The 17,882-nt window shown below is 41.1% G+C and overlaps 1 long non-coding RNA gene across 1 annotated transcript in view; it reads left to right on the forward strand.

Annotated features, from left to right (window-relative positions):
• Nucleotides 1-5,152: 5,152 nt before the first annotated feature.
• Nucleotides 5,153-17,882, forward strand: part of LOC110341560 — a 31,075-nt gene continuing 18,345 nt past the window's right edge. Inside the window, exons 1-2 of the long non-coding RNA XR_002383523.2 lie at nucleotides 5,153-5,241; nucleotides 14,830-14,924. This is a non-coding gene — a long non-coding RNA (uncharacterized LOC110341560). The remainder of the gene's footprint in view (nucleotides 5,242-14,829; nucleotides 14,925-17,882) is intronic.

Consider the following 17,882-nt stretch of genomic DNA (forward strand, 5'->3'; position numbering starts at 1 on the left):
AAGAAAGGAAGAGAAGACCATGATCTTGTTCATGTTTATGGAAGTGACAAAACAAAGTCCTATGATGAGATTTTTATACCCAACGTACTTAATAGGAATGTTTGGCTGATCACAATTAATTTATTATCCCTATCATTCTGAAGTGTCACACCGTAAACATTTTTGACCATGTTCTATGTGTTGTCAGTGTGTTTCTGAGATTAAATATTGAACCCAAATGAATGACATGAGTATTAACATTTTCTGATGCAAAAGGCAGGGAAGAACTTTGTAATCTTATGAAGTGCTCCTGGTTGTTTTCAAAAACAATTTTAATAACAGAAGAAAGTGATGTTTTTTGAGAAGAAAATGTTAAAAAGTTACAACAAGCATCTCACATGAGTTCTTCCTCTATGTTACTACTTTTATACTTTTACATATGAATTAACTCTTGCTAGGGCTGAATCCAGTCTGAGTTATCTATGGGTTTACAAAGAATATAGGTAGAGCAAGGTTTTCTGTACTGAGTGCATGTCAACCCTATTTGCTTGAGGTAGGGGAGACTCCAGTAAAGTCTGGGGGAGAAGAATTTCAGACTTTTGTGAAGCTCTTTAAAGACCGTGGATTTCTAGGAAACTTGTTTTTTTTAAAATAGGAAATACTAGTATATATATTCTGAAGCTTTGCATAAGCTTTGAATATTTGGTTAACCTAGTTAAGATTCTGTAATGTCTATATTACTACACATTAGGTCTTCAGTGATAAAAATTTCAAAGGTAATCATGGCAGAACATCCACATTTATTTGATGTGATGAATAATATAGTGAATACCCTTGGGACTACTTTCTTTGAGAGCAATTGCTATGAGCTTCAAGGCAGTAAAACACCTGAATGTTTTGTATATTTTGTTTCAAATATATGTACAAAACATTTGAAAGAACAAGAGCAGAAAGGAAGACAAAAAGCAAAAAACCCAATGCTGCTGCATATCAAATCACACAAATCACTCTATTCCTGATTTAGACATGTGCATTCATTGTTAACCATAGACCATTTTCATGCAGAAATGGAGGAAGTATTGAGTAGAAGGCATGGACAGGACAGGTAGCATCATGGCTAGAGAGTAAACAGTAGGGGGGAAAGGTGAAACATATGTCTGAAACAGAGATAATGATTTGTTCTTTCTTAACAGCGAGGTATGATCACTGGCTCATGTATAAATACAGGGATACATTTATGTTGATAAACACCATCTTCCTAATGGAACTATAACCATAGAGGTAAGTTATGACAGCAGCAAATACGTGGCTTGTTTTACAGTGAAAGTACAATGAAATTCACAGGAAAAGAACAGGCAGGGAAAAAGGTAGAGCATGCTCATGAATGTGCTCATGTCAACATGGCCATACTTCAGTCAACTTGGACCATCACCAGGCTTGGTCTGCTGGGAAGAATACTCTCTTGTGTCAATAGTGTATGAATATTAGAGGCAATAACCTTAAAGCTTTCTCTCTTCTTCTGTTCTAGTGCCATGAAAGGAATCCGAATGAAGGCCTCCATGAAATAATATGAAGAATTTTGTGGTAAGAGTAAGATATTTTTCAATGATTTCTTCTTGAAAACTTTCCAGTAATGAGCATGTTTTTATTTGCCCTTTGCCATCATGCTGGAGGGTGAGCAGGCTTTATTTCTTCTTGTGGGGGGTGTTCTTAGCTATATAGGGGATAGCCTAACCTGCTATTGGTCACTTTCATTGACTCAATTGGTCTAGAGGCAGTCTCTTGCCTGGGTCCCAGTTAAGTTACTGCTCTATCAGAAGAGAAGAACTAGAGTAGCTGCATGGCCACTTACTTTGGCCTCCTGTGCTATGAGGTCCAGTAGGCCACTTTTTAAATACAAGGCAGATTTCTGGTGGAATTTACAAAGTACAGACAGAGTACAGAACCTACTGTGGGTTTCAGTTGCTGTTCTAGAGCATGCTAAGTACTCAATAAGCATCTGGTTACAAGATATACAAATGATGTTTCCTGCACTATGACTGGCTGAAGATTTGAAGATTTGAACTTCTCATTAAGTTTGTATCCAACTGACAACTATCTAGTCCTAGAAAATCTGTAACATATGTATTGGCATATTTCTACAAACCTAAATGAACAGATATTCCAGTAAGTCTGATATATTGTGAGATTCTAGACTAAATCAAGCTGTAACTCCACTGAACATTTTCAATTTATTTGAGACTGACCTTGGGGAATTACAGTTAAATCTAGAATTCTTTGGCAGCAGCTAGATGTCGCTAGGAGAAGTATAGTTAATTTTGGCCTTTTAAATTGATCTGATATATTATTCTTTTCTTTAGGGAAATAACCAGAAAAATGTGTTACTGGTAGAAAAGATCTAAATGCAAATACTCACACATGGGCATACTGTGTAGTCTATGTATAGCTAGGAGGCTACAGATATTAAGGAAGTAGAGTAAGTAAACAGAGTGTCAGTGGAAAATAGTTTGGATGACATTGGATCTTGTAGGTCATGCCAGATGCCATGAACTTTGTTGGCGATGATGGATTTGTAATTATAGGAAGACACAGAGAGGTTCTGAGAAGAAGAGTGATGTAATTTGCATTTCAATAGACTATCTTACTGGTTTGTAGAAAATTAAGTTTAGGAGGTATACTAGTTTGCTTTCTGATGCTGTGATAAAACACCATGACCAAAGGCAGATTGGGGAGGAAATGGTTTATTTTTCTTACAGGTTATAGTTCACTGTGAAGGGAAGTCAAGGCAGGAATTCAAGGCAGGAATCTGGTGGGGGGAGGAACTGGGTCTAATATATTCTCTAGGCATTTAGAATTGATGTCATCTGTGGTCTGTATTTACTGAGTACTTACCATATACCTGACAGTGTGATTAAAAAATAGGGAAGCAGCAGAACTACTGTATGATTTATGTCCTCAGAAATTGCCAGTCTGGTGGGGGGGAAACAAGCAGGTCAATAAATAATTAACCCAGTGTGTGTGTTTCACTAAACTATTCCTCAAAGATGCTTGTTGTTGAATACTATATTAACTGGACAAAGATGTGTTACATTTACTTATACTTCAGAATATAACTTTAGCTATGTAAAAGTGTGTTGTTTTTGTTTAAGATGTAAGACTGAGTGTTTAATTATGTAAAGATGTGTTGCATCTGTTTCCCTTGCCTGCCTAAGGCACCTGATTGCTTTAATAAAAAGCTGAACAGCCAATCACTAGGCAAGAGAGGGCTAGGCAGGGCTGCCAGGCAGAGAGAATAATAGGAGGAGAAAACTAGGCTCAAGAAGAGAAGAGAAGAATGAAAGAGGAAAGAACAAGGGAGGCATCTGGGGCCAGAAGCCAGGCAGCAGCCACCAGCCAGTCAGTCAGAAGCAGATATACAGAAAGAAAAAAAAAACACTAAGGCATAAAGAGGTTGAAGAGAAACAAGTTAATTTGAGTTAAAAAGCTAGCCAGAAAGAGCTAAGCTGAGTCTGAGCATTCAGAACTAACAAGTCTCTGTGTCATGATTTGGAAGCTAGCTGGTGGCCCAAAATAAAAGGCCTGGCACAGATGCTCAACTCTAAGAGTTCCAGAATAAAATTCAACAACTAGGCTCTGAATTCTTAAGAACATTTACTATGATTCCTGGTGCAATTTTAGCTTCCAGCATACTAATTAGGTAGTAGGAGCTCAATAAGTGACTATTGAATGAAGAAAGGAATACATGGTCAAGTTTAATAAGATACTGCCACAGGAAAGAAAAAGTAATAATTTCATGGAAACCATAGGTCAGTAAACACTGTACATGCAAGACTATAAATGCATACAATTTAATGCATACAATTAAAAATAAATAACCTCAGTTATTGCCTTAAATCATGATACTCATCCTCTTTAATGACATAGTCCATATTTTGTAGAATTTTGATAGTAACTGAAATACAATATTGTTGAAAGTGTATATACAAATTTTAGAAAGAAAATTTTAATTTCATCTTGTTGAATTCAATTACTTTGAAATTTATTTGGTCTTTGCAGTATTAGGCTACATTTACTTTAAGGGTGTTGATATTCCTTAGCAGCAGGAGATGAATGGGAGACACTGTTTTTATGAACACAAATTCTTTTTTTTTTTTTGGAAAAGCCCATGTCTAATGGATACAGCACTTCTGGGTCTCCTTTCAGCCCACCAGAGAGGAGACAGGAAAGGGAGACTGGAAAAACCAGGAGTCTGTTCTCTGGGGGATAGTTTAAATACCCTGTAGGAATGGGCTTGAGCATCTCTGGGGAGGGGCCACCATTTGGAGGGCTTTCTGAGATGCAGTAGGGTTTGGAGGGAGATGGGGGAGGGGGATTGGGTGGAACCTCCACCATAACATCCCAGACTCTTTGGGTATATATCTGGTTCTTCCTGCTGACAAGTGACGATGTCGAGGAGGGGGAGAGTCAGGAGTCGGTGGTGTACGCTCGGTGGAAGGTGCGTGAAGATGCATTCAGTTAGCTGCCATCCTGTAGATCTCAGGCACCTGTTCCTTGAGGAGGCCCAGAAGGCAGGCTGCTAGGAGAAAAAATAGATTGTTGTTGTTGTCCCTATGAATGGGGCTAGTCATGGAAGGGTGATGACTACCAGAATGAAGGGAATGGAGAAGTGTCCTGGGAGTATAGAAGAGGCGAGGGTGAATGAATGAATGAGACAGGAGAGCAGATGGGTCTTTCATTGGGACATCTTGGAAAACTGGAGGGTAGAGGGTGCCAGCTGCTGGACAGACCTGAAGAGGTGGAGCCTGGAGAGGTGGTGCCGATGGTGAATTCCCAGGAGCTGGTACAGGCGTTATCTGGAGGCCCCTCTGTGGGTTGGCCTTGGCCCAGGAAGGAGTGAACCTGTAAGATATTCTCAAAAATGGGTGGAGTAAAAATGGGCTCTGGAGACTGTTTTTATCAGACCAGATTTCTTGATCTAGAAGAACTTCTCCCAGGAAATTGCAGGTATCAGTAAGACAGCTGGAACAAGATTTACATCTTGGTGTCCTAGCAAAAGGCTATGAATTTAGGTTAAAGGCACGGACATTTTAGAAGACAATCAGGAAGTGAAAAACTCTGAACCTGCAAAGTTACATCTGAAACCTGTTGATCCCTGACTGTGAAGCCTGTAAAGGGGCACACCTGTCTGTACTTTTAGCAGGAAACTTAATGAACTAAGGAGCTATCCGTACCCCAGCCATCAAACGCCATCAGATCTGAGGGGTAAGTCGATGAGCAGAAGTGAGACAGCTTTTTCAGCTAAGGCAGTCCCAGGTTTTACTGAAATGGGAGGGACAGGAATTGGAGAGGGAACTGTGGGACCCGAGTGAGAGGTCAAAACAGAGTAGGTAACTCCCGTGCCCAAAAGAAAAGTAGTGGACTTACTGCTATCCGCAGTGTTACCCTAGGCTCGGAGAGGGCAATGGGAGTCACCAAGTCTGGGCTGAGTCAGACCTCTGCCAGGCTGAGTAGTTCGAAGGCTGGCACAGTCTCAGCTGCCGGTGTTGGTGAGGCTGGACCTCTTTGGTTTGGCATAGAGGACCAGCTCGCACGGAGGCAACTCTGAATTCCAGTGTCCAGGCTGAAGGCAGATGGAGCATGGGCGTCATTGGCGGGTGAATGTCCAGGCAGTATCTTGCCAAATGACCATCCTGCCCGAATTTGTTGCAGGCTCCTGGTGGAGTTGACTTTGGTTGAGCTCCAGCAGGATGGAGTCTCATGGTGGTCGACTTCCCTTGTACCCCTTGTGACCTCAGGGCAGCTGCTAAGGCTTGGGCTTGGACTTGTCTGTTGGGAGGACTCTGGCTGCCTCCTCTCAGGCACTGAAAACTTTAAAAGACGTTTTAAACCAATTCTTGTATGAGTGTTTGGGACCCTCCTCAGCCTTTAATTGCTTTTTAATATCTGGTACTGAATGAAACAAGTGGCCCCGTAGGAGGGGGTTAGACAGGCAGGGTTAGGGGGTGGGTAAGGGGCCAGTGTCTCAGGCAGCAAGGTCAGGCGGAGTTTTCAGGGTCCCAGTTCCCAGACTGGCGGGAATCTGGAGGCGCTATGACCTCGCCAACAAGACCAGTGCTGTGAGACACTGGCTACTGAGGGGAGGGCGGGGGCGCAGTGTGCAGAAATGGTGGGCATATGGGTTCTGTTCACTGGTGCCCACGCCAGCAAAAATTTCAGAGGATGGTAAAATCAAAAATTCCCTCCAGTGGCCATCGCATGCCATTGTCAAGAAATCAGGGGTTGAGGACATATGGTGTCAGACAGCCCCAATTTAAACGATTTTGAAAAAGGCAGCCCAAGGGCATTTGGGGACCTTGGCTTCGAATGGCAGGGGCCCATTTCACAAGCCTATGCCAGAACCCAAAGCCTAAGGCAATGCATCCCCTGAGGTAGGGCATGGGTCAAAACCAGAGGGTGGGGGAGAATCCCTTGGACAGAGTCTTTTCTGAAGAAGGGTCCTCACTGGAAGGCAGGTCCTTGTCCCAGTAACAGGTCTGGGGGCCTGGCACGGCAGTGTCTTTCGCAGGACACCCTGAAAATCGCAGGAGGCCCTGGGCCTCTAAGGCAATGACTGGGTAAGGACAACTTACCCATTCGAAAGCCTATCCAAGCCTGGTGGAGAGCAGTTTGGGGAAGAAGGGTGTCTTCCCACCACATGGCCCTGGGCCAGTGGGGAAAAAACAGCCCCCTCGGTGGAACCTCAAGATGAAAAGTTTCTACACCCGGATAAGCCTCTTTGCCAATACAGCATTCCAAATCAGACCAAATTAAACCGAATTAGAAAAGGCCCACGTTTAATGAATGCAACGCTCTGGGGTGGCCTTCCAGTCCCCCAGAGAGGAGATGGAAAAACCACCCGAACACATATTTTCTTTTTGTTTAGTGTATTTTGCTTAAGAGTGATTAGACCGTTAGACCTTGCTAATTAATTAGTTCTCAGTTGCTCAGATGCAGTGGCATCCATCATTTTTTGCTGAAACCAAAGGAAAAATGCTTTCTGTGTCAACCACTGAACTGCAGATTCTTTAAGACGTGTTCATTGGAAACCAGCTGATTGCTGGCTGGGAAACAGACTTTTTGAAAAGTAAGGAGGCTTCCTTTCATGCAGTTGCTCACTTTGTAGATAATAACCATGGACTTGAAAGATTATAGGTCTGGTTCCCTTTCTCATGAAGTGCTGTGATTTCCTGACAGTTTGGTGGTAAAGATCATTTCCCTCAGAAAGCCCCATAAGTATGGAATGAAAAGTGATCTCAGGAAAGCCATTTGCCAGGAACCCATGCTGACCTTTCTACGAACTGCTTCCAGGTTTCTTTACTTTAAAATATCCTTGGAACAATCATCCATGGCATAACTGTTAGGCTTGACCTCTCAGAGCATTAAGAAAGCGATTTTGCTGTTGAAGGTGGAATCTGCACTGGCGTCCACTAAACACACAGGCAAGAGGAAGGTCTTCAAAGGTTATAACTTATGAACTTCTGGGTGGAACTAAAAAGAGATAACTGATGCATGTTTTCCTGGTTGAAAAACAATGATGACTTGCCAAGTCCTACATTGTAGGGTTAGGAATGGTCCAATTATCCATTACACCAATACAGGGGAGATGATTCATCTAAGAATAAAACTAATAGCAATGCAAAGGAAAAGAACATGTCCAACTTTTTTTTTTCTGAATTTGAATTTTATTGGAAATGAGCTGATTGCTGGCTGGGAGATGATGCCTTCTGGTAAGTATTTAGGAATTCCAAAAACTGGGATGTGTCTGTTCACACAGTCAGTGTTCAGATAATGCCTATGAGTTAAAGCTATAAACAAATGGGATTTAAAAATGTTAGTGAAAATTGTGGCTGTTGGAATGAGAGCTTAAATGACCCAAGACTCCATTCGTGAACACTTCCATATGCAGAAGCATTGAGTAAGAGTATAAATCCTCAAGAGATGAAATCGGGTCACTCTTTCACTTCATTCATTCATTTTGTTTGGTAGTTTTGATGCTAACAGGTAGTTTTTGATGCTAATTAGGGTCAGGCAACAGTTGTAGCACAGGAGAAATAGCTGTAAACAGACAGCTAACTTAAAAAAAAACCAAACAAACCAAAGGTATGTATGCATATAAACACAGCAGTCACATAATGAGAAGTTCCATAACAAAGAAGTAGGATACTAAAAGGAACAGGAAGTGATGTGAGAGGCCAGGCCTGACAAGGTATGTCAGGCCATGTTTCATGTTTGACACATCGTGAGTGTAGGAAGGAAAATAGCAATGGATTGGAAGACACTGGCTTAGTGGGGATGGCTTGCTTGTTCCTGCATGAGGTTGACTGAGGAATTGTGGGGGCAGCTGGGGAAATGTCGGTGTGAAATCAAAAGTTCATATTGGCTGTTTTAAGTTGGAAATGCCTGTTAGATATTCAGACGGGTTTACTGAGTGGGCGGTTGGACAGCAAGCTTGGAACACTGGGAAAAATCATGGTTTCCTATAAAAAAATGGGAGTTACAGGCATATTAAACAGTGTTTGAAGTTCCAGGGTTGGATGAGATAAGCTAGGAATTGAGAACAAGTGTAAAAGGGGGAGGATAGGTCAGGGTCACTCCAACATTCTCAGGTCAAGCAGAGAGTAGACCGAGGCAGGCAAGGCTGGTGTGGTGGGATAGCTGTGAATACACGGTGTCTACAAGCTAAGTGGCTGAAACCAGGATGAACTGCCATCCTCAGTGCTGCTGCGAGGGAGAGGAGTCCTGTGAAACTATTTAAACTTGTCTAAATGGCAGATGAAATCTGTCAAGGAGAGAGAACATACACCGAATAGGGAAGGGCAGAGAGAGTAATGTATTCAGATATATGGCTGCTTCTTATCGCTATGCAAATTCTCTCTACGCATTGAGATCATGATTTAAATACTGCAGAAACGCTGACTTCAGAGTCTCAAAAGGAGCCTTGCTGCATACAATACTTGCATTCAGAGGTTTCACTTCAATGCCATTTGACATAACTTACAATTTCTGTTTTCTTGTATCATACAGTACGAGATACATTAAGACCTGGGTGACCCACCTCTTGTCCATGTCTACTGCTAACATCCTCCTTCAGGTTGGGGGTCATCTCTTACCTGGACCACACCATCTACTCCTGTCTTATTGCATTGTAGAAGCATCTCTCAAGTCAAGAGTCAGTGTAGTGGATCAGTATTTATCCCGAGTTCACTAATGGACTTTGGGAGCCCAACCCACATAGAGGGTCTCTCAGCCTAGACACATGGGGGAAGGTCTAGGCCCTGCTCCAAATGATATGACAGACTTTGAAGATCCCCCATGGAAGGCCTCCCCCATCCTGGGGAGCAGAAAAGGGATGGGATGGGGGCTGGTGGGGGGCAGGGGAGGAGGGGAGGGAGAAGGAACTGGAATAGACATGTAAAACAAGCTTGTTTCTAATTTAAATTAGAAAAAGGAAAAACAAGATTGCAGACACCTATGAGATATAAGGAGCTCAAGTAGGCAGAAAAGCTGAAGGCTCTTGCTCAGTTTTGATACCCGTGTAAAAGGAGGGAATGCAGAAAATTCTCATGTCATGGGTCAGTTCCAAGAAAGTTTTCACCAGGATGGTAGTGAGTACCCATTACCTATTCAAGGAGTCCCAAACCCCCAAACAAAGGCCCAGCAGAGGTACCACAGCATACCTAGACATAGGCAGAGATTTAGGGGAGAGGAGCTGATAGGGGTGGGTGGGCTTTCCCCGGAGCTGATGGGGGGGGCGGCCTTCCCCTAACTCAGTTGTAGCTCATTCTTTCAACTTAGTGAACATCCTCATGTCCAGTTTTGTTAGAGGAGTCAGCTTGATATGCTTGCCGTCACTTAGAGAAGGGACCCGGCTAGACTGGAGCAAACTTCTGTGGATGAGTCCTCTGAATGATGAGGGCATTACCGAGTCCGGGGTGGGGGGCAGAGCACCAGAGCAGAGTGCTGGAAACACTGTGATTTAGAATCAGCTGCCCTAGTGAGGCATTATGTCACAAGAACTGCTGCGATCTGAAGTCCTCTCGACCCAGATGGGACAAAACTCTGGCCTGAGGAGCCTGAAACTGAACTATGGTTTGCATTGATCCATGACAGAAAAAGAGGGGTGGGATTAGGGCCGAGGATGGTAATATAACTCCTTGATACCTTTGCTTCTGGCTTCTTCAGAATTGAGCCCTGCTACATCCTTAGGAGGTGGGCCTCTCCCCCTTTCCTTTGGCTCATGGTTTCTGTTATGAGTTCTGTTTCCGAGACTGCAGCTGTCCAGCTCTCTGGGTGAAGTGAAGCTCCTTTTACCAAGGTGTCTCCTTCAGCTGATCTGGCCATCTCAGTTCTCCAGTCTCCAAGAAAGCACCAGGAACACATGACCTGCATTCTCCCCAACCCCACATAGGGTATGTTAACTCACGAATTATTGCTTGAGTTGAGGGAATGGATTCAGTGGCTCAGGACTATAGGGCTCTGTGTTGCAGAGAAGTGGCTTACTGCGGGGCTTAACAAACTTTCCTCTGGAAGGGTCAGATAGGAAAGATTGTAGTCTTTTCAGACCCAGATGAAAAGTTTTTATTAAGGGTATGTTTATATTGTGGTTGGCCAATAAAGTTTTGTTTAACACACACACACACACACACACAGATACACAGACTCAGGCACACAGATATAGACACATCGACAGACATAGACACACACACACTCACAGACACACACACATATAGACACACACACAGACCTCTCATATACTATTTGGGATACACTTGTAGATGGAAATTATTTGCTGTTGATCTAAAATTTCTTTTTTTTTTTTTTTTGGTTTTTACGAGACAGGATTCCTCTGTATTGTTTTGGAGGCTGTCGGTCCAGCCCAGCCTCGAACTCACAGAGATCCGCCTGCCTCTGCCTCCCGAGTGCTGGGATTAAAGGCGTGCGCCACCACCACCAGGCAAAGGAATCAGATCTCATTACAGATGATTGTAAGTCAGCATGTGGGTACTGGGAATTGAACTCTGGACCTCTGGAAGAACAGTCACATGCTCTTAACCACTGAGCCATCTCAGGTGGATCTAAAATTTCTTTAACGTAGCATTGTGCATTTATAGAAATATGTGGCCACCCTAACTTAAAGAATCATTTAAAATGTAACTACTTGAAAACTGTTCTTAGTTCTCATGCTGCAAAAATCTGGCTGTCATCTTGGGCCCAGGACTGTAGTTTGTTGATCTATCTTCTTGTATTACTCAGAGTTTGGTCTCAGTAGCTAGCAGCTACCTTGGGATAGGGATAGGATGTAAGGATTTTATTGCTTGCTAAATCACTGGAACAGCTGGAGGCGGAGACTTTACACTGTGTCTCCAGTAACGAGCCCCAAACCACATGCCAGAATTGTCCTGCCAAGGACACAGCAGTCTGTCTCAGCGTCAGCATCTAGTTCTGCTGTTTAGTCCCAGGGAGATCTTTTGGCTCCAGGAACATTTTATCGTCTTCCCTCTGTTGGGAGAGCCACAAGATGTCTTCTCATCGCCACCAGCTCATTATCTCTCAAAATCTCCTCTCTCTGCATTTAATCCCACCCTGTATTGAAGTTCCATGTATGAGTATCTGAGCGGCAGCCACAGCGAACGCAGCAGCTGCATGGGGTCTGTGAAACAGCTTTAGCTTTCTAGTTTTGAGCACACGGGAATGAAATCCGGCCCTGAGCGAAGCAGGCCTGGTGTGGGGCAGTCCTGTTGATTGTGTCTGCCTTCCTCCTTACCAGCCTCCTGCAGTTTTCTCACTGTCTGTGCCAGACAGCACCATCTGGGGGATTTTTGACTTGCCTTTCCAAAAACGCAGGTCAGGTCTGTAGTGAGACAATGAGCATAAATTTCCCCTCCATCCTGGATTGTTTCTTTTGGTCAAAACAAGACCTAAGCTCCCAGGACTCTGTGAACAGCCCTTGGTAATCCCCTCAAATCTTGCAACTTTGTCCCTTCACCACTGTGACTCCCATCTTTCAGTTTAAAGTTTAAGTACATTGTATTTCTCAATCCAACACAAACAGAGCAAAGACACAGAGCACCAGACACAACACGGAACTCAAGCAAAACCAAGGAAATGAAAAATTCAAGTGAAGCATAAGATTGCTGTGTATAATTTATTCTTGACATAGTTGATTCACCAAGAATGCCATTCACACAAACACTGGGGGATCATTTGGACTAAGTTTGAAGTTACCTCCTTTCTTAAAATATCTCAGGGTCTCTTTTAAGTGAGTCATCTTTTTGTTCTTTTTCAGAAGTGAACTGTGCCTCCCAACTGGAGGGATGATCCTATGCTTGGCAGTCGAATTCTTTCTGACCTCTTTATGCCTCACTTCAGCAATCATTCCATTTCTTTTCAGTTCCGTTCTTACTGCCCTCCCTCTTTGTGTCTTCGTCTCCCCTCGAGTCACCTGCGTTTCTCCACGGCTTTATGCCACTCTTTCAGCTCTACTCACACTGAATTACCAGTTTCTTCACCGACGTCCTCAGATGAATGGTCTGAGTTTTTCAAACTGTCCCCCTTTTGCTTTCTAAAGCCAATAAAAATGCTTTCTTCAGGGGTTCAATTTGGTCTGTTAATGAATAACCAGTTCTCCCTTTCTCAAGCATTTTCCCCTTTTTATTTTGTTTGGCATTCAATGTGTTAGTATCACTACACTCTTGTCTCTTTGTTCTTGATGATGCCACACTACCCTGTTTTCTACTAATAGGTACAGTTGTTTAATTTCCTTTGAATACCTTCTCCGTGTGTCACCCTTGCTTACTTCCCTTTCTCTTGTTTTATATTCTTATTTTTGTTTTTGATGACCATATCATTTGCCTGCATACATACATTGAACACTCTCTTAGGAGAGAAAAAAATCCTAATGAACTTGGTTCACAGGGATTTATATCTACTTCTCTCACTGCTTATATGCCAGACTTCTAGGTCAAATCCAAAAGTCTCTTATCTCATATCTTTCTGCTGTAGTTTTTCTCATAGGTTACAATCTAGTAGTTAATGGTCCTTGTCATCATACCCTCTGTCAAAAGTATAATCATTTTGTTACTAACAGCGTTTAAAATAGTTGAACTTCTACTTCTTATTCCATTCTCATGGCTCTTCAGCCGACAGATTCTATCAACTCCTCATGCTATTTTGTGAAAGGTTTGTGTATTTCTCATAATGTCTCTCCTCACCCCCCACTCACTTGTGTTTCTCTGATTACTTGGCATTGGTTTTTCTATTTGATTTCTTCAGTGTGAATCGATCTCATATATTTGAAAAGTAGTGATAATGACAGCATTATGCATTCTAGTTGTTTCTAAGACATAAAAGACATAGAAGTCACTATTTGTGTAGGGACAGTGGAATATGAGGAACTTACATTGGTATGTTTCCATGGCTGTTCCCGGGCATAGTTCTCAGAGGCCTCTTTTGTCTCACTTAGGCTCCCTGTTGTGGGTCGAATGTTTGAAATCTTAGTTCCAGTGGTGACTCTTCATTCTTCATGGAATAATAGAGGGATTATGTAAAAAAAATCAAAGTCCCACTCTACTTGATTCTCATATTTCAATACATTGCCAAAATCCTTTTCAGAATGAGCTAATGTAAGTAAATCATTTATCAGAATTTGTTGAAGTCTCCTTGCTGTACCAATGACAGGGTAGGTCCTTTTCTACTTTCACACCTGTTAGTTTAAAGTGAGTTATTTTAAGCCAATACATAAAATATGAAATTGTTCATACTATTGGGGCACCATGTGTGGTTTGATATAAGGATATATTGTTCGGCTTTAACTTCAAGGCAAACATCCCCTCAAGCATCTATCATCTGTTGCTGACAGAAACGTTTATAACAAGTTTTTGCTTTTTTCCAAACACACATAGCTCGAAGTCACTGTGTAATGCAGTACTGTAGCACATTTGAACTTCTTATTCCTCAGTCTGATTCTGTACCCCTTGGTCAGCCTCCCCACATGACTGCTTCTACTCTCCATGGACATTTCATTGCACTCTCTCAATTTCAGTGACATCAAATTTTATATTCTACCTATGAATGAATAAATGATGTGATGTGTGTCTTTTTCTACCTGGTTTTGGCATAATGATCTCTTGTTATTTTCATTTCAGACAATGGGACTTCAGCTTTTCCGTGGTTGTGTATTATGCAGTATTCCATTACATGCATATACTACGGTTTCCTTTTCCATTTATAAAGTGTTTCCATCTCTTGGCTATTGTGAACAGTTATGCAGTATGCAATAAATACAGATGTATCTTCAAAGTACTTTCTTTTGGATCTGTGGCCTACGGTGGAATTAAAGAACCATAGTATAGTTTTCTTTTTAAATTTTTTGTAGGAACTTCTATACTGTTATTTTATGGCTGTACTCCTTTATATTCTCATCAACTGTATATGAAGGCTCACTTTTGTCAGTATCTATTATCTTTGATCTATATTATAATAACCAATATTACTGAGCTGAAGCGCTATCCTGTGTGGTTTTGATTTGCATTTCCCTGGTCATTTATGACACTGAACAATTTTTAAAAAAATGTGCCTGCTGACCTCTTGTGAGACTCTTTGAGAAATGTTTATTTACATCTTGTGATCTGAATGAGAATGAGTCCCATAGGTGCTTATATTTGAAAACTTGTTTCCTAGTTGGTGGAGCTATTTGGGAAGGATTAAGAGATGTAGTCTTGTTGGAGGAGGTGTGTCACTGTGGGCAAGCTTTGAGGTTTCCAAAGACTCATAAAATTCTCAATGTGCCTTCTCTGCCTCCTGCGCATGTAGATAAAGATGTGAGCATCAAGATGTGATCAGGAGCAGCTGAGAGTTCCTGCCACAAGCCTTTCCTCAACCACCATGGACTCCAACCCTCCAAAACTGTAAGCTCAATTAAACACTTTCTTGTATAAGATGCTTTGGTCATGGTACTTTACCACAGAAGAGGAAACCCTATAATAGGTCTGTTGTTCTTGGGAAGGGACATGGATGAATAATTAACAGTAAAGATATTTGAAAAAGCCATATAGAAATTTGCTATTTTTAAAGCTTCTTTGGATATACATCTATCTATCTATCTATCTATCTATCTATCTATCTATCTATCTATCTATCTATCTATCTATCTATCTATCTATCATCAATCCACTTATATATATGTGAAATTTTTTTTGTTTTATGAGACAGGGTTTATCTGTATTATTTTGGAGCTTAGCCTCGAACTCACAGAGTGAAATTTAAGTAGTGTTAACCTATATTTGGGGTGGAGAATAGGTTATCAAACAAAAAGCTCACTGTCAGGTATAAGGTACCTTTGTTTTGAGATGGTGGTATAGGAGGTCCCATGGACTCTCCCCAAAATAATAAGGCTATTGACGGTGCTCTTGGTTGCCCACCAGAACTTGATGGTAAGACTAAACCACCACATATTTAGGACAGAAGACATAGAAACATCAAGATGATATCGACCTGAAAGTTTCCTCCTCATTGGCTAGCTTCCATAGGTTGTATGTAGGCTGTTGGGGAAAAAAGTTATTGACAATTTTTCCCAACCATGAACACTGCCACAATAGTAACAATACAATTGGCAAGATATCCCCATTAATACAATACAATTGTGAAGGTTATGTCAGTGACCAGCTGCTCTTTTTGGAACTTAAGGTTATTCCACATGACAAAACTCATGCCTGGCACTCTAGACCTGGGTAGGTCATAGTCCCCCCAAAGGAAAACATATTTCTATTATTTTGCTGAATGACCATGGTATCAAACTCCCTTCTAAATATTTTTATATCAGTTGACTAATGAAGTTCCTAGCCCTAATCAAAATGGCTATTTTTTCAGGAGATGACAGTTAATACACACTTACGACTATGAATGTGCAGAAAAAGGGGATGTGGAATGCTCAACACTGAATAGGACATCTGTGTCACAACCTCCTCTCTTTAACCCTTAGGGTCCATTGCAGAGGGGGATGCAGAAAAGTTTCAAGAGTCAGAGGTTGGGGAGGACTGCTACAAAACAGTGTTTTCTAGACTTTAAAGGCCATTGCACACACAACTCCGAGTGTCTATAGTTTCCTGCATAAGACTGACCAGAAGCCAGGCAAAATTATAGTCTGGGTGGTGGAGGGGCATTTGAAACCCACTGCTAGCAGAGGAGTTATGGGAGTGGTTGTTGGTTGGAGGAAGGAGAATCAGTTTTCTTCTGTGTTGTGGCTCCTGGTAGGTTGTCAATGTCTCAGTGATTGATCCTACACCCATGTACATACTAGAAATGTCAACTGGACTCAGTGACCACCCCAAAATAGGACATGAAGATGGGAGGGAGACTGAGGGAGGAGTTTGAGGTAGCAATCTAGGAACAGATATCAAAATACATCGGATATTGTATATATGTATGAAATTCTCAAAAAAATAAATAAAATACATTAGAATCAGATTGTTCTACATAGTTGTTTGAGGGTCCTATGTAGTCTATCTATTAATTCACTGTTTGCCATTTTCCTTTTTTTTAGTGTTCTTTACACTATTTTCTCTGCATTTGTTCTTATTTCATACATTTATGTATATTGTCTAAAAATAACCCTTACTCCTTGAAATTTCTTAGAATGTTTTCCATAGTCACTTCAGCTTTAATTTAAGCCTTTAATACATGTTGAGTTGCTTTCTGTAACTGGAGAGAGGAGACTTGTTCCACTAATTTGCATGCTGATGTCCATTATCCCCAGAACCCTTTACTAAAGATTGTCCTTTCTCCAGTGTGCCCTTTTGACATTTCAAAAATCAGTTGGAGGAACTCTTTATTTATTTTGACACCTTCTATATTGCCCACCTTCTATATATCTGCAACCACTATGATTAAAATTAACTTCATTTTCAAGCACTGTCAAAATACCCCAGCCCATCATATTAATAAAGCACAAATGTTTATATTAATTGCAATCTTTGACAATCATTCCCTAAAAGTTTAGTGAATTCCTTGTTACTATGTTCAGGAATTGCCAGGACTTCAGGAGTATATTTTTAAATTATTTTTATCCTAAGGACCAGTTGGACCTTTGAATTCCAGTTATCCTTGGAAACTCATTGCCTATGGAAAATTTTATCTTGCATCACTTATATTGTGATCTGAGTCATCTTAAACTATGGAAGATCAACAAAACATTCTGAAATCACCTGTAAAAAATGACTGCAAAGGTACTGAGTGCTGCACACTCAGTATTCTTAGCCCCGAGTAGCTTCTTTATAATTTAAAGCCTCTAAAGATGTTCTGGAATGAGCTAAACACATTCCTGAGTTAATTTCTCTGGAGATTAACAAGACTCTTACAAAAATGTCTTGGGGAAGCTAGAATTTGACAGACTTTTCTAATTGCCATAAGGATGATTCTATGTGAGAGTTATAGTCTAGTAGTAATATGTTTGTCCTGTTTCCTTTGTTACTCAGGTTTTGTTGTTCAATAGTATTTTCACAAGATTGATATAATAAAATCAGTAGTAAGTTTTATGCATTTTGTATCCATAATGTTTAACCTACAACCTTGTACTTACTGTCATTTTGTTATTCTTTGGACTCTACTCATTTGGACATTGTGGAAACTTCTAGAAATACAAACATAGTATGCTTGGTCTGTACTTTTTTTCTTTCCCTTGTTTCATAAACTTTACCCACAATACATTTCTTCATCTGCAATACATTTCTTTTTTCTCACAAATTTATTGAATGAGTGGACAATTATATAACACTACCAACAAGAAAATAAAATTAATATTTAAAATGTAATAGGTTGTTTTCATTCTCATATCATTTATAATTATATTTCTTATTAAATTAACATTG

The sequence above is a fragment of the Mesocricetus auratus genome, unplaced genomic scaffold (assembly GCF_017639785.1).
Source record: "Mesocricetus auratus isolate SY011 unplaced genomic scaffold, BCM_Maur_2.0 Super-Scaffold_100691, whole genome shotgun sequence".
Classification (NCBI taxonomy): domain Eukaryota; kingdom Metazoa; phylum Chordata; class Mammalia; order Rodentia; family Cricetidae; genus Mesocricetus; species Mesocricetus auratus.